At 36.0% G+C, this 15506-nt stretch overlaps 1 long non-coding RNA gene across 1 annotated transcript; it reads right to left on the bottom strand.

Annotated features, from left to right (window-relative positions):
- Positions 1–2578: 2578 nt before the first annotated feature.
- On the bottom strand, positions 2579–8976 carry LOC121066907. Its single transcript, XR_005818016.1, has 2 exons — positions 8862–8976; positions 2579–2713 (listed from the first exon to the last, which is right to left on the bottom strand). It is a non-coding gene; the product is annotated as an uncharacterized LOC121066907 (long non-coding RNA).
- Between the last annotated feature and the right edge of the window lie 6530 nt (positions 8977–15506).

Genomic DNA, 15506 nt, shown 5'->3' with positions numbered 1-15506 from the left:
AAGTTCTCAAAAATATATTCTACAAATTGGAACTGGAGTCCCTACTTTATGCAATTGTTTATTTTAAACTTCAGAAACCTTCACCACTTTTTCTGTGTCCCAGCTGTTAAACAGGGTAAATAATTTGTTAGGGAATAAGTACCAACGTGGCCCTTGATGCCTATAAGAAAAGGCCATTAGGATCAAAGGAAATCTGACTCTGTAGAACAAATATAAGTGTCTAGTCTAATGTTTGGCTAACTTTCAAGTGTAAACAAAATTATACAGTTTCACACTGTATTGGCCAACATAAAAAAATCCAGAAAACACAGATGCCAGAAAGACACATCTTTATATTTGTCTCTGCTAATCTACCTGATTAAGATTCACTGCTACATACTAGGAAAAATTCCAGTCCCATTTTAATTAAAATATATTTGTAAAATCTCCTGAGAATAGAATTCGAGTTGATTCACTACTTCTCTTTTTAGAAATGTATTCTCTGATTGTTTGCTCTTGCATTGTAATCAAACCTCTTCAGAACAGTTAGTATTTTTATTTATGTTTTTGCTTTAAAATGTTTGATGAAACATAATCTTCAGCTGTTACATATCTATTGAAATTCTTCATATGGTTAAATAAAAAAGCTTACTGAAAAGGGAAAGATTGTAATAATTGTAATAATGAATAACAATGGAACAATGAGTGATCATTTCCAAGAAAAGCCTGCTTCTGTTCATACTTGTCTTGTTAAAGCACTCTCAAACCTGATCACCTTGGTGATAACTGACCATTATTACAATGTGTAAATGAATTAATTTAGCAAAGTTTAGCTCTTAAATTTAAATCTGGTCTGATTTATGGGTCTTCTAAGCACTCTTTTCACAGACATCTCTAGTTCCCTAATTACTATATATATATATATATTCATTTTCAACACTACTTAAGCTCTAAATTGTCTATTTCAAAGTCTTTGGTCCTTCAAACTCTAACTTTGTATTGTTTTGTGAAATTTTTGTTAAATATCATGAGAACCTTCCAGTTGTTTCTTTGCAGCATCCTTTATTTGAAGTCTGTCTTAAGTTAATTTATACCTGGATTTAGATCAATAGAAACTGAAATTGTTCTAATAATGCTGATGTTTCTATATGCTAAGGTTCTAGTCATGCAAAATATTTGGAAAAGTTAATAATGCTCATGGTCTTATAGAAGACATAAAACCTTGAAGGATCAGGTCCCTATTGAGATAGAATTCCGAGCTTTTATTCATTTCTTACACAGGATTATCAGTGATATCAAGGGAAGTCTTTGTGGAATGGTGTAACTGAAGTGATCATTTAGCTAAACCAATGAATCAGGAATCCTAAATTCAGCTTGAGCTTAGTGTTCTTTTTATTATTAGAACTTTTTTTTTTTCTATTTGTTAGATATGAGATATGAAACATTGATTTAATTAAAGATTGGATTGGAAAATTGGCTGCAGTTATGAAATTTAAGCACCAACATAATGAATTATAGAAAAAATTGTCAGACCGTAAATTTTAAATTTCTTGAAAAAATATTTGTTTGACGATATACAGAATAAGGCAAGGGGCTTAATATTTCAAAATAAAAAGTTAAGCAGCACAAAAACCAGGAATGTCACATTATTCACAGTCTCATGAATCAAATAATTTCATTTCCGTTCAAAACAGCCAGAAATATATACTTTGAATATATACTGAAAATATAGTTCAGAATGCATTTTATGGGAGTGTTTGTGATGGAACAGGAAACATAAGCATCTCCTTATGTCAGCATGTGTGATGGATCTCTAAATCTGATATGGTTTGCACATTTCACTGAAAAAAGGCATGTAAGACAAGGAGCCAAGGTCTGATAACTTGTAATATCATGTCCTACAGTCCTGCATATATTAAAAAAAAAAAAAAAAAAAGCCTAAGGAGCTTAAAATCGTTGATAACTGTATTAGAACAGAAATTCAGAGCACAATGGCTGCTAAATTTAATATGGATTATGCAGGGTGAAGAATACCACTGCACGCAAAGAAGGAGTACATGGTGTTAAGTTAAATTCATCTGAGAAACCACAACTGCACAGTGAGGAAAAAATGGCATGAAACTGTGTCTGCGACATATAAATCATGAAACGATTTGTTTTGGTCTCCACAAAAACTTTGAAAACATGAGATTTAAAATGGCAAAACTGTTTGCTGAAACTGATATACCAGTCTGATATCAGTATCTTATAGCAGGATTTATCAAAACTGATCGAAAATCTGACTGATCCCAGTGGTTACCATTTTCATTGAGAATCTGGAGAAAACAAACACAACTTCCTGGCAGTACCATTGGGCAAGGGGAGATCTAAGAAACTGGGAGTCTCAAACCTAACAACCATAAGTATTCTAGGTTTCTAACAGAGAAACAGGTAAGGTGTAGAACAGTGCTCAATGATCAGCTCTGTCAATAAACAACAGAGCAATGCTGCATTCATTTTGCAGATCTCCCATCTAAATCATGCCACTTGGATTTCTTAGAGAACAAGGAATACTCTGGCAGTTTTCATAAAATTGGAGAATGGAGAATATTAGAATAGATAAATATCACATAATAGACTTTTAATGGATCACAGAGATGGAAAACTGCAGCAGAAGAGCCAGTGTTGGAAGATAAATGGACTGAATTGCAGATAACTCCTTGCATATCTGGAGAGGGCTGAGACAATACCGGATCTGCAAACAAAAAAAAATAGCATGACAGTTACATTTTGATTTAGGGCTCAAATAACAGCCTGAATTGATGAGTCCTAATGAGCAACTTTGATCTGTGAATTAACTTCACATCCTTTTAACCATTGCAAAGAGAGTAGGAACCACACTAGTTTACCGAGCTAAATTCATTTGACTTCATTTCTGCAAAGGGCTCCACCAAAATGCAAAGGCAGTTGCTGAAGGCCTGCTGATGCAGGGTGAAACACTGACACAGCGATGCATTGCAGGGAACTACTTAAAGGACCCCTTTAAAAAAAATAAATAAATAAAGTATGTTCAAACTAATAAATTCATCTTAAAAGGGCAGAATTGAAAATTACTAGAAAATAGAAAGGAGTAACTACTTTGAAAGCAAACGTGGTGGTCTTGGTACAAAGCTAGAGCACAACCTCTTAATGCTCTTTGGTTTTGTTCTGGCGGGGACTGCTAGTGAACTTTGACAGATTCCATTTCCTATGTCTAAGAATCATTCATTTCTTGAAGATCTGTGAGGTTAAGTCCTCCACACTTTCAAATTTGCAAGGAGTTCATTAGCTAGGGTGAACATGATGCAGTCCTGCCTAAAATATTGACTAATATCATCTTGTTATTTTGGAACTGAAAATAGATCACATGAAGAAATGCTGTAGAGCAAGCTTTATGGGGAAAACAAACAAACAAACAAACAAACAAAACCAAAGCAATGACAAAACCAAACAAAATACAACAATCATTAGAGATCTTTGGCTTTGGCTTTACATCTTTCTCATATAACAAAAGCAACTCCAGTTTCACTGCTGTCACTGAACTGGCAGATACATTTATAAACACCAGAACAGAGTCCAGCCTTTTGCTTAAGCACAGGGCTTTTCTGTGCTACTAGAAATGCTGTAGAACAGTTAAGGCTAATCATTCACAGCAATACCTGAAGAGGCCTTTAGCACTTGAACAGCTGAAGGAAAGCAGTTAAAATTTTCACTTGCACACACATGCACATGCACACTTACTGGAGTCCATGGGGTAATTCCCTTGGATTAGAGAAAATGGGTCAGGCTAGGTGTTGTTAAAGCATCCCTACATCCTACTGCTGTTCTTGAGTCTTAAGATTTTCTGACAGGAATCAAAATGAGATTTTTCTTGCTGCCGGGGTATCCGAGGCCAGCGTTAAAAATGCTTGTTTGGCCAGCAGAGTCCCCCCTGCTGGCCTGTTCATTGGGTGAACAACAACAGAGACCAGCTATACCTGCTTCATCACTTCATATTTGACAAAACTTTGAGCTTTGAGCTTTGCTTTCCCTCTTGGCAACAAGCAGTCTTAACAAGCTGCTTCTTTATGTGACCCCACACTTTATTTCTTCTGAAGCTGAGGATTATTATTACAATTATATACCCCAGTTTAAATTAATGCACGTGATTTTGGCATGTAGATGTTAACAAATATTCTGATGTCAATAATAATACAGAATTTAGGGGATTACTTTCACCTTCCAAATGTTCACTGAGACAACTTTCAAGTTGTGTTTTATTTTCATTATTTTTCAAAAGTGCTTCAATGAAATGCTGAAAATATTTTCTTACAGATTTTTTTCTCTGCTTTTGAAAAGAGAAAGTGTGAAAGAAGCTACATGATGCCTCTTTTATTGTCACAGAGCTTGCACACTTTGCAGGATCAATGGTTCAACACAGCATCACAAAGCCATTAATATGTGGCTGCCAAAATGGGCTTTGAAGCACAACCGCCAACTCATAAAGGCAGAAAAAGCCCACATACAGTGTTATGAGAGCCACATCTGTAAAAATCTCTTAAGGTAGGCTAACCAATTGACAGCCTCCCCATGTCTAAAGATGTTTGCATTTTTTTCTATTTGTATTGATGCCTTTATAGTGTAAACACGAACCCAAGAGTTCATGTATACTTCATCTCATGCATTCTGAATAGACCATTCAAGACAATAGGTGCTCACAGAATGTCAAAATAAGCCTGTTTTGTAAATCTTTACAGTAGAGAGACATGCACTAATCAGGTTTTGAGTTGTAACTTTTTCTCTATTAACAATGCTAATACTGAAATATATTTTGCAGAAGTCTAGCTTTATTGGTTTCATTGCATATTGGCTAGAAGAAAAGGCTCAGCTCACCACTCACAAAATAATAAATAAAAAGCTGTCTGGACTTAGAAGAGCTAAAAGGTTATCCAAACTATATTTCTCAGGTTTCTTAATGACTGCCCATGAAACATGGCATGTTTGACACTTCTACAGCAAGAACTGGAAGGATTAAAGAAAACAGAAGAAATATTATGATTCTACGTTTTCCTTTTTTTTTTTCCCTGATACCGATTTGTGGTGTCCCATGACCATTTTAAAAGTGATCTGTGCAATCCTTATCTGTCATGGAAACAAATTCATTCACTGCGTGGCTGAACAACATGAGGTGAAGTAAATTTCTCAGAAGTCTATCCCCGGAAGGCTGCTATCCATTACTGTTACTAGTTTGCAATGGAAATCGCTTTACTGCTACGCAGAGAGTATGATAAAATTTAAAGCCCTGTGAAGGATACATTAGAACAATAAATATAATGCAACTAATATATTAGTGACAAAATATTGCTGAATTGTGATGTGTTTATTTATTCTGATTTTTTTTTTTTGAGTTTATCAAAGTAAATGTAGAACTCCTTAAATCTGAAAGTTAACCCAATGAGTAATAAAAGTGAAAAATGATGCACAGATAGATGTATGCACCTAGCATGGGGATTAACACATTCTCATTTTACCTATATATAGTACCTAGGTTTGCAGTCTCTCTGGCAGATGTGATCATCATAAATCAAAAGATTCATCATAGTCAGCCACCTGATTTCATTTTACCACCTCCAGATGTTCACTGTCTATACTTTGAAAGCACATTATGGATCATTATCCTCTTTTCAACCAGGAGTATCAATGCCTGTATATCTAGTGTGATTATAGTTAAAGTCTGATCATGCAAGGCACTGAGCAGCCTCAGAACCCAGGCTTTTTTACAAAAAAAAGCATTTAATTATATGCCCAACTCTAAAGATGTGCTAAAATACTATTGCTTTAAATGGGACTTAAGTCCATGCTTAATTTTGGCTTTCAAACTGTAATGGGCTGTGTGTTGATGGGAGTCACACTGCAAGTTCATGATCGTTGATCTCCTTCTCCCATATAACTCCAGCTATATAATATTTACGATTGGCATATTGTATTCAAACAGGTTGAATGAACATAGATCTGTAATACAATAAATACTTCGGTGAAGCAACAACTTACCCTTTAAAAGTTTAGCCAGATTTTTTAAATTGCAATGCATCATTGATTTTTAAATATGAAAAGAAAGAAAAGTACTGCTTGTCAAAAAAAGGAAAAAAAAATGCTCCATCCATAAAAAAGCCTTTAGTTTTTCACATTTCCTGCAAAAATGTCAAAAGGAGAGGAGAAGTACTGTGATAAATAATTAAATAATAATTAAATAATTAAAATTTTGCAAAGGAAACTTGGGTTCTTTCAGTGTAATTTCTCTGGATGAGAATGGGTACCAGAACAATGGTCTGGTACCGATTACACAGCCTCAGGCTCTACAGAGTTTTGCATTGTTTTGTTCCCACTTGGCAAGGACTGCCATGCATGATCCACCTCTCTCTTGCAAGGAAGCCAGCTATTAGGCACAACATGCTGCTAATGTAAGTAGGTCCATGCAGTCTTGTTCTATGCTGTAAGGTGTGTTCCTGAGTTTCAATCTGTGTAGTGAGTACTTCGAGCATGTGGATGTGCTGCCATCCAGAAGTTCGTTCTGTGTCTGAAACTTCAGCCTGCCACAGCCACTTCCCCATTATGCTCCAGAGAAGCCTGTGGGTTATCTGATCCTCTAGCTTAACCTCTCTAATGACAATGTTTGGGGACCAAGAAAAAAAATAAAATATTTTGCTTACAATGGTCATATATTTTTATGCTCTTCAGTCCTCAAAAATTATTATTTCACTAGCAAATATTAGACTTTCTGAGATGTATTCCCTGTCCATTCTGGTCTTACTTTTTGTGAGTTTGAGGACTTTCAGCAAGTCAGACTGGAGAGCTCATCCTGCTCTCTTCCCTCTCACATGATACACTTACTGTTTTGTTCCATGTTCATCACCATCTTTTATGAATACCCATTCAAATCTGGTTCCCACTTTTTTTATCCATGTCTTTCCTATGGCAAGTTTACCCTTTTCTCTGCAAAGTCTCCTTGAGTCAAAGTTTCAGTGTTCCATGGAAATACACTGGTAGTTAAAAGACAAACATCCAATAATCCATGACTGTATCATTGACAGTTTCTCAACCATAGTCCTTACTGAAGTTTTACACCCTTTTCTTGGTCAGAATAGCTACTTGAAGTACAATTCAATAAGCTCTCCAGTGCAACTTAGGCAGGTGTTAGCAAATAATGCGAAATGGAGTTCCCAGTACAGATACAATTTACAGCTTTAGAAACAGCTAGGAGTCCTGTTTAGCATTACAGGACATCCACAGCATAAATTGTGAGGGAGAACAGTGTCCCCAGACAGCTGATTCTTTCTTCATAGCCTCAGTGTTGAAACGATGAGACAAGATAAGCCTGTATTTGTGTCTGATGGAAAGCCAGGGGGACAAAATGTCTCCTTGACTTCAATGAGCTGTTTGTGAATCATACTATTCAGCTTAAAATATGTAGTTGCATTAGTGTTTATAGCGATAGGACATTATTTTCTAACAACCTGCTTATATTCATGTGTCATTGGGAGAACGGCAGGGAATGACATGTTTGCAAGGAACTTGGTACTTTCTGAAATAGCAAAACTTTTACACAGGAACTTTCTCAAAGTTAACATTCTGCTCTAAATTATGGCTACACAGATGAGGGTTTTGACAGAAACATGTACTGTACAGATAATAGGATGAAATCACAGTTCTGCTAAGTCTCTGCTAAGGAATATAATTATTTATGTTCATATTTGATTTTTATAGCCTTGCCTGACCTTTCTTTCACTTCCATTTGAGTAAATTGAATATTTTACCCTAACCTATGCTTTGGCTCCAATAAAGGAAAAATGAAGCAAGAGTGCCATACATTGATCTTCTCTCTTTCCATAATCCCTTTGTCAATGTTAAAAGGAGTAAAAATTTACAGTAGCCTTTTCTTAGGATATCATTATATCTTGTGTGAATGAAAGATAAAATAACTAAAATTTTCAATCATTAATGATAAGTAGACAGTAGGTACTTGCTAGTGATTACTTTTTAGATATTATCTCTAATCCACTTTATAGGATTTAATTATAAGTTTACACTTAATTAGAATGGAAAGCCAATGTTGCCATTCAACAGTACAAAATAACACATTTCAACTTTTTTTTTTTTTCACTTGTTCATTAGACAAAAATGTCCAAGGTGGTGTTTATCAATGAATTTCAATTTTATGAGTGGCACCAAACTCTTCTGAGAGCTACATAAAGGAAGACTTCCTCTTCCCTCTATATTGGCTAAATATTTTTTATCAAGAGGTCTAGAAGAGTATGTAAGCCTTCTAAGAAATTACTATTTACATACTTATGACTGCGCAACATGTCAGAATGTCATGTTAGAGTCATAATTAATGAAAACAGCCAAAAAAATATAGAATTTAAAAGTAGGTAGTACTTGCAGTGGTTACTTTGGGATAGTACTTATATTTCAATGTAGAAGCAACCAAATAATATTTGTTGTATCCCTTTTCATGAAGATTATTCAATGCAATTTGAAAATAGCAGTGAAGGAGTGATGTTTGTATAGTTTTCCTCCCTGCAGAATACCAAAATATCTAATGTATGAGCAGGGCCATATGACATGTTAACCAAGAGCAAAACACTGCTTTTAAGAAGCTCTATTCTATACATTGTATCTAAATACCTCTAAGTCCATGCACCCAAAATTATTTTTCTTTGTCTAGTTAGGTGAATGCATTTCACTTTAACTTAAATCCTTTTATGCTGATGTATAAATGAGTCTTAGTATAATTAAGTTAAAAATGTCATGCATTTACCTTTGGAAATACTAGGTATACAGGCATATTTTTATCTCTTTCATAATAAAAACTGAAATCAGTTCACCTTGTTGTAGCATATTTAGCTTGACAATACTCTTGAAAATGGTATTCCAGATGAGTCCCATAGGCAGCTTAGGCACAGTCAGCTGGAGGATCAGCATCTTGTGTTGCACTTAAGGGTTCCTTTGTTTGGTGTAAACAAGGAATAAAGCATAACCGCCAGTCAGAGCTTACATAAACCCAAGTTCCATTAAATTATCATACAAGGATAGTATGATGATTACAAAGCTTATTACCTGTGTCTAAAATAATCTCTCTTGTGAAATACAGCATGTAGGAAATAGAGAAAATGCTCTAAAAATCACTGAGAAACCAATGTCAAAATGAAGTCTGACAAATGCTGCAGAATTACATTAATGCTACTGTGATAGACTTCTGACATTAAAAATATGTAAAATATCCCTCCAATGTAATTTCTATACCAATTTTCCATTATCAAATTGTATTATTACTCCCTCAATAGTTTTTATTCAGAACTCTGTGCTGTAAACTCTAACACAATTTGCCAGGCATCTATAAAAATTGGAAAATCAAATCTTTTGTCAAATGTAGATCAGAAAAAAAAAAAAAAAACACGTTAAAAAAATGTTGTCTTTGTCTTCTTTCATCTCAATAATGACTTATCTGTAGAACAAGTACTTCTTACTTTCAAATATCCATGAAAAATATCTCAACAATGTGATGGAATGATGAAAGAATAATAAATTTCCATATGTCACCTGAGCCATGAAAGCTCATTGCAAATTTGATCTAAAGTGTGTTTTCATTAATTTCTGTCACTGAGTTGTCTTACATTGCATTTCATATAGACTAAAAATGCTTGTCTGTTCAGTCGGTGAGGCTGAAGTCATGCCACCTGGATTGCTAAACTTTTCTCAGCCTTTAAGCATTGTCTATACAAAACAGACTAAGCTGTAGGTATTAATTATTATTGCTGCTTGGCATTCTGGAATGCAGTTCTCCTTCTTTCTTCCTTTCTTTTCTTTTCTTTTTTTTCTTTCTTGCTTTCTTTCTCTTTCTTTCTCTCTTTCTCTCTCTTTCTTTTTCTTTGGATGAGTGTTCTCTCCTTTTTCACTCTAATAGGTCTTTTCATTAGTAGAGGAAAGCTGATTTTATATGAAAAAGCCATTCTTGGTAGTATTAGAAATACTCAGGAAGATATCCAGGAAAACCATACCCAAGTGTCTCCTTCTCTGACCTTGAGCATCTTTGCAACAAGATGGTTCTAAACATAAAGTCACAGTCTGTTTTGAATCTCTTTATGGCTATTTGGATTAAAGACTTCCCTTATATATACACCTTTCCATTAGCTTGGTAGGGCCTAAGTAATATCACTTGACCCTTACCCTTTACCTTTGGTCTTTTAGGGACAGCTGCCCTAAAATCTATCTACAGAGTGATATTTAAATATTTTGCAACTCATATGGAGTCCTAGTTTCATTGGTGATGAATACACAAAATCTGTCATGTATTCTTGATATCCATATCAAAAAAAATGAGGAAAGGTTATATTGATTTATATCTCAACTTCAGCCTGTTGGCATTAATGGATGTTTAAGGAGGCTGACATTGCTTTAAGCATCTTTTTCTCTTGCAGAAAGTCATTTGACAAAGCTTGGGTTCCTGACAATTGTGCAACTGTTTAATTCTCCCTAGTACATAGCCCATCCCAAATCAACCCCACAGCTTTAAACACTCTGCTATGTTCCTTCAGTCATCAGAATCTAATCTGTATCTGCTGTCAGGCATACTGTCCATTCCTCTTCTGGATTATGAGATGTTCCCAGCAGTGATCATCATTTACTACATATTTCTACAGATTTAAGCACAATTTGGTCCGGATAGGTTAAGTACAATCTCATATAATGTTAAAATTATTGGTAATTTCAGGACACTTATGTTAATCAAAACTGTATCTGAGATAAAATGTAAGCCTTACTCAGAATAAATGCAGAATAAAAAAGTCACAGACACCTTGGTTTTTGATTCCTCTTGCTTGACATGGTATCGAATTTAGATATCCCAAATACACTCAGATACTTCTCCAAATTATTGGAAAACCAGATGCATTTTCTTGAAATGTATTATACTGTCAATCGACATATATATGTGGCTTTAAATGATTTAGAAAGCTTCTTCTTCACCCTGTGTGAGCTGGCTTTCTTCAGTATGACAAGGGCTGACCAAGCCCTGCAAGAATATGCCAAATCCACTACTTCCCCAGTCTACATATGCCTTGTCTAGCCTGTCACTCATTCACCATAACAGCTACTGTTCTTTTCAAATGAATTAAGACACATAGATGTTTGGTTTGTATCCAACGACCCTCATGTATTATGAAGCCCTAGAAACGATTGCAAGAAGTAACTCATGTAAGGGAGTGCTTTAACTCAAGGCCTGAGTCTTCCAGTACAACATGGTTGTAGAGAGGATGGAGGTACTCTCTTCACAAAGAAAGCTCTGTACAGGACAAGAAGCAATAGGCACAAATTGCTTCCTAGGAAACTTTGTCTAGGTACAGTGAAAAAGTTCTCTAGCCTGAGAACAATTAAACGTTTTAGCACATTATCCAGACGACTAGTGAAATCTCTTCTCCGGAAACATTCAAGAAGTGGCTTTTCAGGGCCCTGAATAACCTGAACTAAAGCCCTTCTTTCAATAGAATGTAGGATGAAGTAATCTCCAGAATTCCCTTCTGAACTGGACTTTTCTTTGACTCAATGACTCAGGGAACTAAACAGGCAGAGAAGAATCAGTTTACAAACCTAAGCCCTCCTGTGGTATACCCGTGTTTAACTCAGGGGCATAAAAGAACTCATGTGCTGCAATCCAGATTTGGACCAATATGGCTGAGGATGTATACATGGGTATATGTAAAGTGAGAGGAGGAGGGAACCACAATACATTAAAAGACAGAAAGGCTGTGGAAGTATATGAAGCGTGTTGCAGAAGTAGTTCCCAAACACAAATGTCCAGAAGGCTATTCCTGGATCTGAGGCCAGCTGCCATTTCCATCAGTGGCATTCAGCTAGTCTCCCAGGACAAATTTATCTCAGGAAGAGCTGATCAACTAAATAAGAGGCATGGACCACAGAGATGTTTGTTTATTTTGTTGTTGTTGCTCTAGACAAGTGAAGAATATTTTTCAGTGTAGGTAATACTCATTTTGGACTGATTCTGACATTTTATATAATGAAAAGCAGATCATACTTAGAATTAGTGTCAGAGCATATACCAGCTCTCTAGACCTCCCACCTACTCATGTGCAAGTACACACATTTCTCCAGATGCCAGTTGATGAAAGGTGCTCTGGGGCATGCTGTGTCCACATTCCAATGAAAGGTGACTACAAGCTACACATATGAAAAAGGCTCTGTTGAAGAGCAAACCTGATAGCAAGTATTTTTCCTTTCCATTCTAATTTAGCACAGGAAACCTGTGCCAGAGGCAACTCAGGAGTCAGGCCCTGGGATTGGCCTCTCCCAGAGGGCTCACCAAGAGCCCAATCCTACCAGTCAACAGCAAAGCCAGCATACCTTTACCCTTGCTCGAGCCCCTGCCTCCACAGCACAGCAGCAGGCAGCAGAAGCTGCTGAACAGACTGAGCAACTCAACAAGCAAAGTGAGAGCTTTGTCAGCCTGTTCAGTACCCTGAGATAGCAGTAAGAGCTAAATGCAAGAGCCTGCCATGTCTTAATCAGGTGGTTGCTTGGAGGGCTTGCAGGTTACCAAAATTCACCCAGGAGAACAGAAGATGAGCAGCTCCTAACTGCTCCTAATAAGCTACTGTTCTGACTGGTCACAACATGAATGAAATAAAGCTGTTCTGGCAGAAGGAGACTTGACCGCCTAAAACATCCAGGATAGATGAATTCTCCAGCCTGTTCTTTTTTGTTGTATGTAAGTACCACCTCACCTCACTCTGTGTGTGTGTATGTGTGTGTGTAAGAGCTTTGAAGAAAAAAATAATTGTAGTTTGTGTAATACACAATGCAGTTCAGTGATCAGTGCAGTGATCCTTTATGAAGGCTCTGGAAAAAAACAAACAAACAAACAAACAAAAAAACCTAATCCTGCATTTAGAATAAGGCTTGAATATATTTATTCCAGGAAATAAGATATGGTGTCATGCAATGAGTAAGGAGGAGAAAAAAAAGAAAGAGTAGTGGTTATTTTGTTTTTTCATTTAGTAAGTGTTGTCCATTTAGTGCACTGAAAATGGGAACATTCCAAGGGAAATATGGTAGATGAGGACAGGAGGGATTTCCTGTACTTATTTATTGGAAAATATTATTATTAATAATAAATGTTATTATTATTTATTACTATTATTGTTATTTTGGCAATATAAAGCTTTTGTAAAATTCAAAATTTCATTTCATTCAAAATTTCATACTATTTCATGTGGATATAAAAGACTTTTAGACTAGCTGAAGTCATGCCTATTTTAAAAGCTGTTAGGTACTTGAAATATTTTTCACATTCATATAAGCTGAGGCAGAAAAATGAGACATTACTGCAGCTTAAGTGCAGATTTCCCAGGTTTCTTATTCGCGTTTATCCCTCTGCATATCCTAACTCCATACAGAGAAGGTGTGAAGATTTATTAGCTGTGTGTTGTATGAGTAGGTTGAATTGTTTGGTTGTAAATCAGTTAATGGTCTAAAACACACAGCAAGCAAGGCTTTCATAGGTAAAATGAAAATTAAATATTTCATAATCACTGAAATTATAGTAAAGAAATAAAGAACACTTCTTTCTGGTGAATTTCTCTGAATAGTTTAAATACTCTTCAGGAAGAAAGAGAATAGATTTTTAGGTCTTCTTGTCGCTAGGAAGGGCTCCCTTACTGTGAGAGGGCTGTGATCAGAAATACTTGCCAGTTTAGCAGAAGCTAGGCCAAGAATGTAAAAATAATGTAGGTAAGGTAAGCAGCTAGAAAAAGGCTGATTTAAGGTTACTGGTTATTTTTCCTAACTACAGAAATGAAAACTTCATGTCTGTTCTAGGAGCTTTTTTTTTTTTGCTTTTTTTTTTTCTTTAATTCATTAATTATTATAAAATAGAAATTATTTTCAGCAGATCCATCACACAACCTACAAACAGACGTGTATCTAAAACCAAAGACATGTATCCCAGCATCCTGTCTTCAACAGTAACTAGCAGTGGATAACTAATGACAGAGTGTAGGAGTAGAGGAGACATATGTCATTTATACATTGTCTCAGCCTCCAGTAATTTTCAGTGCAGGGACTTCCTGATCCAGTGGTGATATCTGCACTTTTAAGAGGATTATTTTGCATTGAACCATCCAACTTCCCTTTTAATTTATAGAAACTTTTTCCACCATAACATTTCATGGCAAGTAACTCCACAACTTAACCGTGCACCATGTGAACAACCACTTCTTTTTGCTTGTTTCAAATCCAGATCATCCAGATCATCCACTTTTGGGGTGGGTCCCATTATGTGAAAGAGCTATTCATTCTCCTCCTCTAAGTTTTCAAAGAAAAAATGCCCGTAGCTGTTGCATGCAGTTTTGAATGCGGTGTTGTCAGTTTTTATCAGGCAAGACTTTAGATGTAGGCTCAACTGCAGAAAGGTCTGAGCTCCCAAACTGCAGTGGAGGAAATAGATTCAATTTCTCCTGAACACAGCATTTTTAGGCAAACATTCCATTCAGGCTGATAAGAGAGATTTAACTAGTCATGGTTTAGGTGGTGTGGAGCCTGTGTAAGGTTCCCAGCTCTGTAGCCTTCCATACCAACAAGAGAGCATTTCATTTATGTTCCTTGAGATGCTCCACTAGGATATTCTGCTCTAAAACTGAGGTGCTGGTGATCAGGCAAGTTTCTACAGACCCTGGAGTAGCGCAGTAGAGTTTTCTTTTCTGAAATAGGAAAACTCTCTGAAGACTGACAGATTCTGGCAGTGACTATTTATAAAAAGCACTATGACATGAATGTTAAAGTGGTGATGGAATTTGTTAAAAGTTTGTGTGAGAATTGAAATGTTTTGTCATTTACTATAACCTCCATTTTAGTGTAGTTTTTCTGATGGCAAAGTATTGTGTCTAGCCTTCTGTTCCTCTGGCTAATACCCAGCTTACTGAGAAAGCTTTAATAATAGCACTTAGCTTTTACAGCATCTTTTATCTGAAGCTTTAAAGTACTTTACAGAAGTGGGTACCATTATCACAATTTTTATAGGCAGAGGAACAGATTGGGTTACAAAGTGAATACACAGAAGAATTATGAGTAGAGCTCATGTTTCTTGATCTTTAGGCAAGTGTGTTAATCACTAGCCAAATTTATCCTCTAGGAAAACAGTAGGAGATGGGAGGATCCAACAAAGTGGGGACATCATTTTTGAAGTTATCATTCCAGTGGTAGAAGTTCTCCTGTTGCGATGCAAAGATGAACTATAGGCAAATAACAATTGATTTTTTTTTCTTTTTTTTTTTTTTTTTTTAGCTAAGATCAGTGCAAATGAAAGTTCAGCATGATGCATTGAATGCTTCCTGCCCTAATGAGGAGTTCTGCACCACTGTTCCTAGTGATGAGCAAGACAGAGGCTTAGCGAATGTTGAAAGGGTTGGTTACCCTTTCCAGTTAGAGGAGGGAGATGGGCTTCAAAGAGCACAAAGCAG

The sequence above is a fragment of the Cygnus olor genome, chromosome 1 (genome assembly GCF_009769625.2).
Source record: "Cygnus olor isolate bCygOlo1 chromosome 1, bCygOlo1.pri.v2, whole genome shotgun sequence".
Classification (NCBI taxonomy): Eukaryota; Metazoa; Chordata; class Aves; order Anseriformes; family Anatidae; genus Cygnus; species Cygnus olor.
Note: the sequence above shows the minus strand (reverse complement) of the source record. Positions and strands in the feature narration are given on the sequence as shown.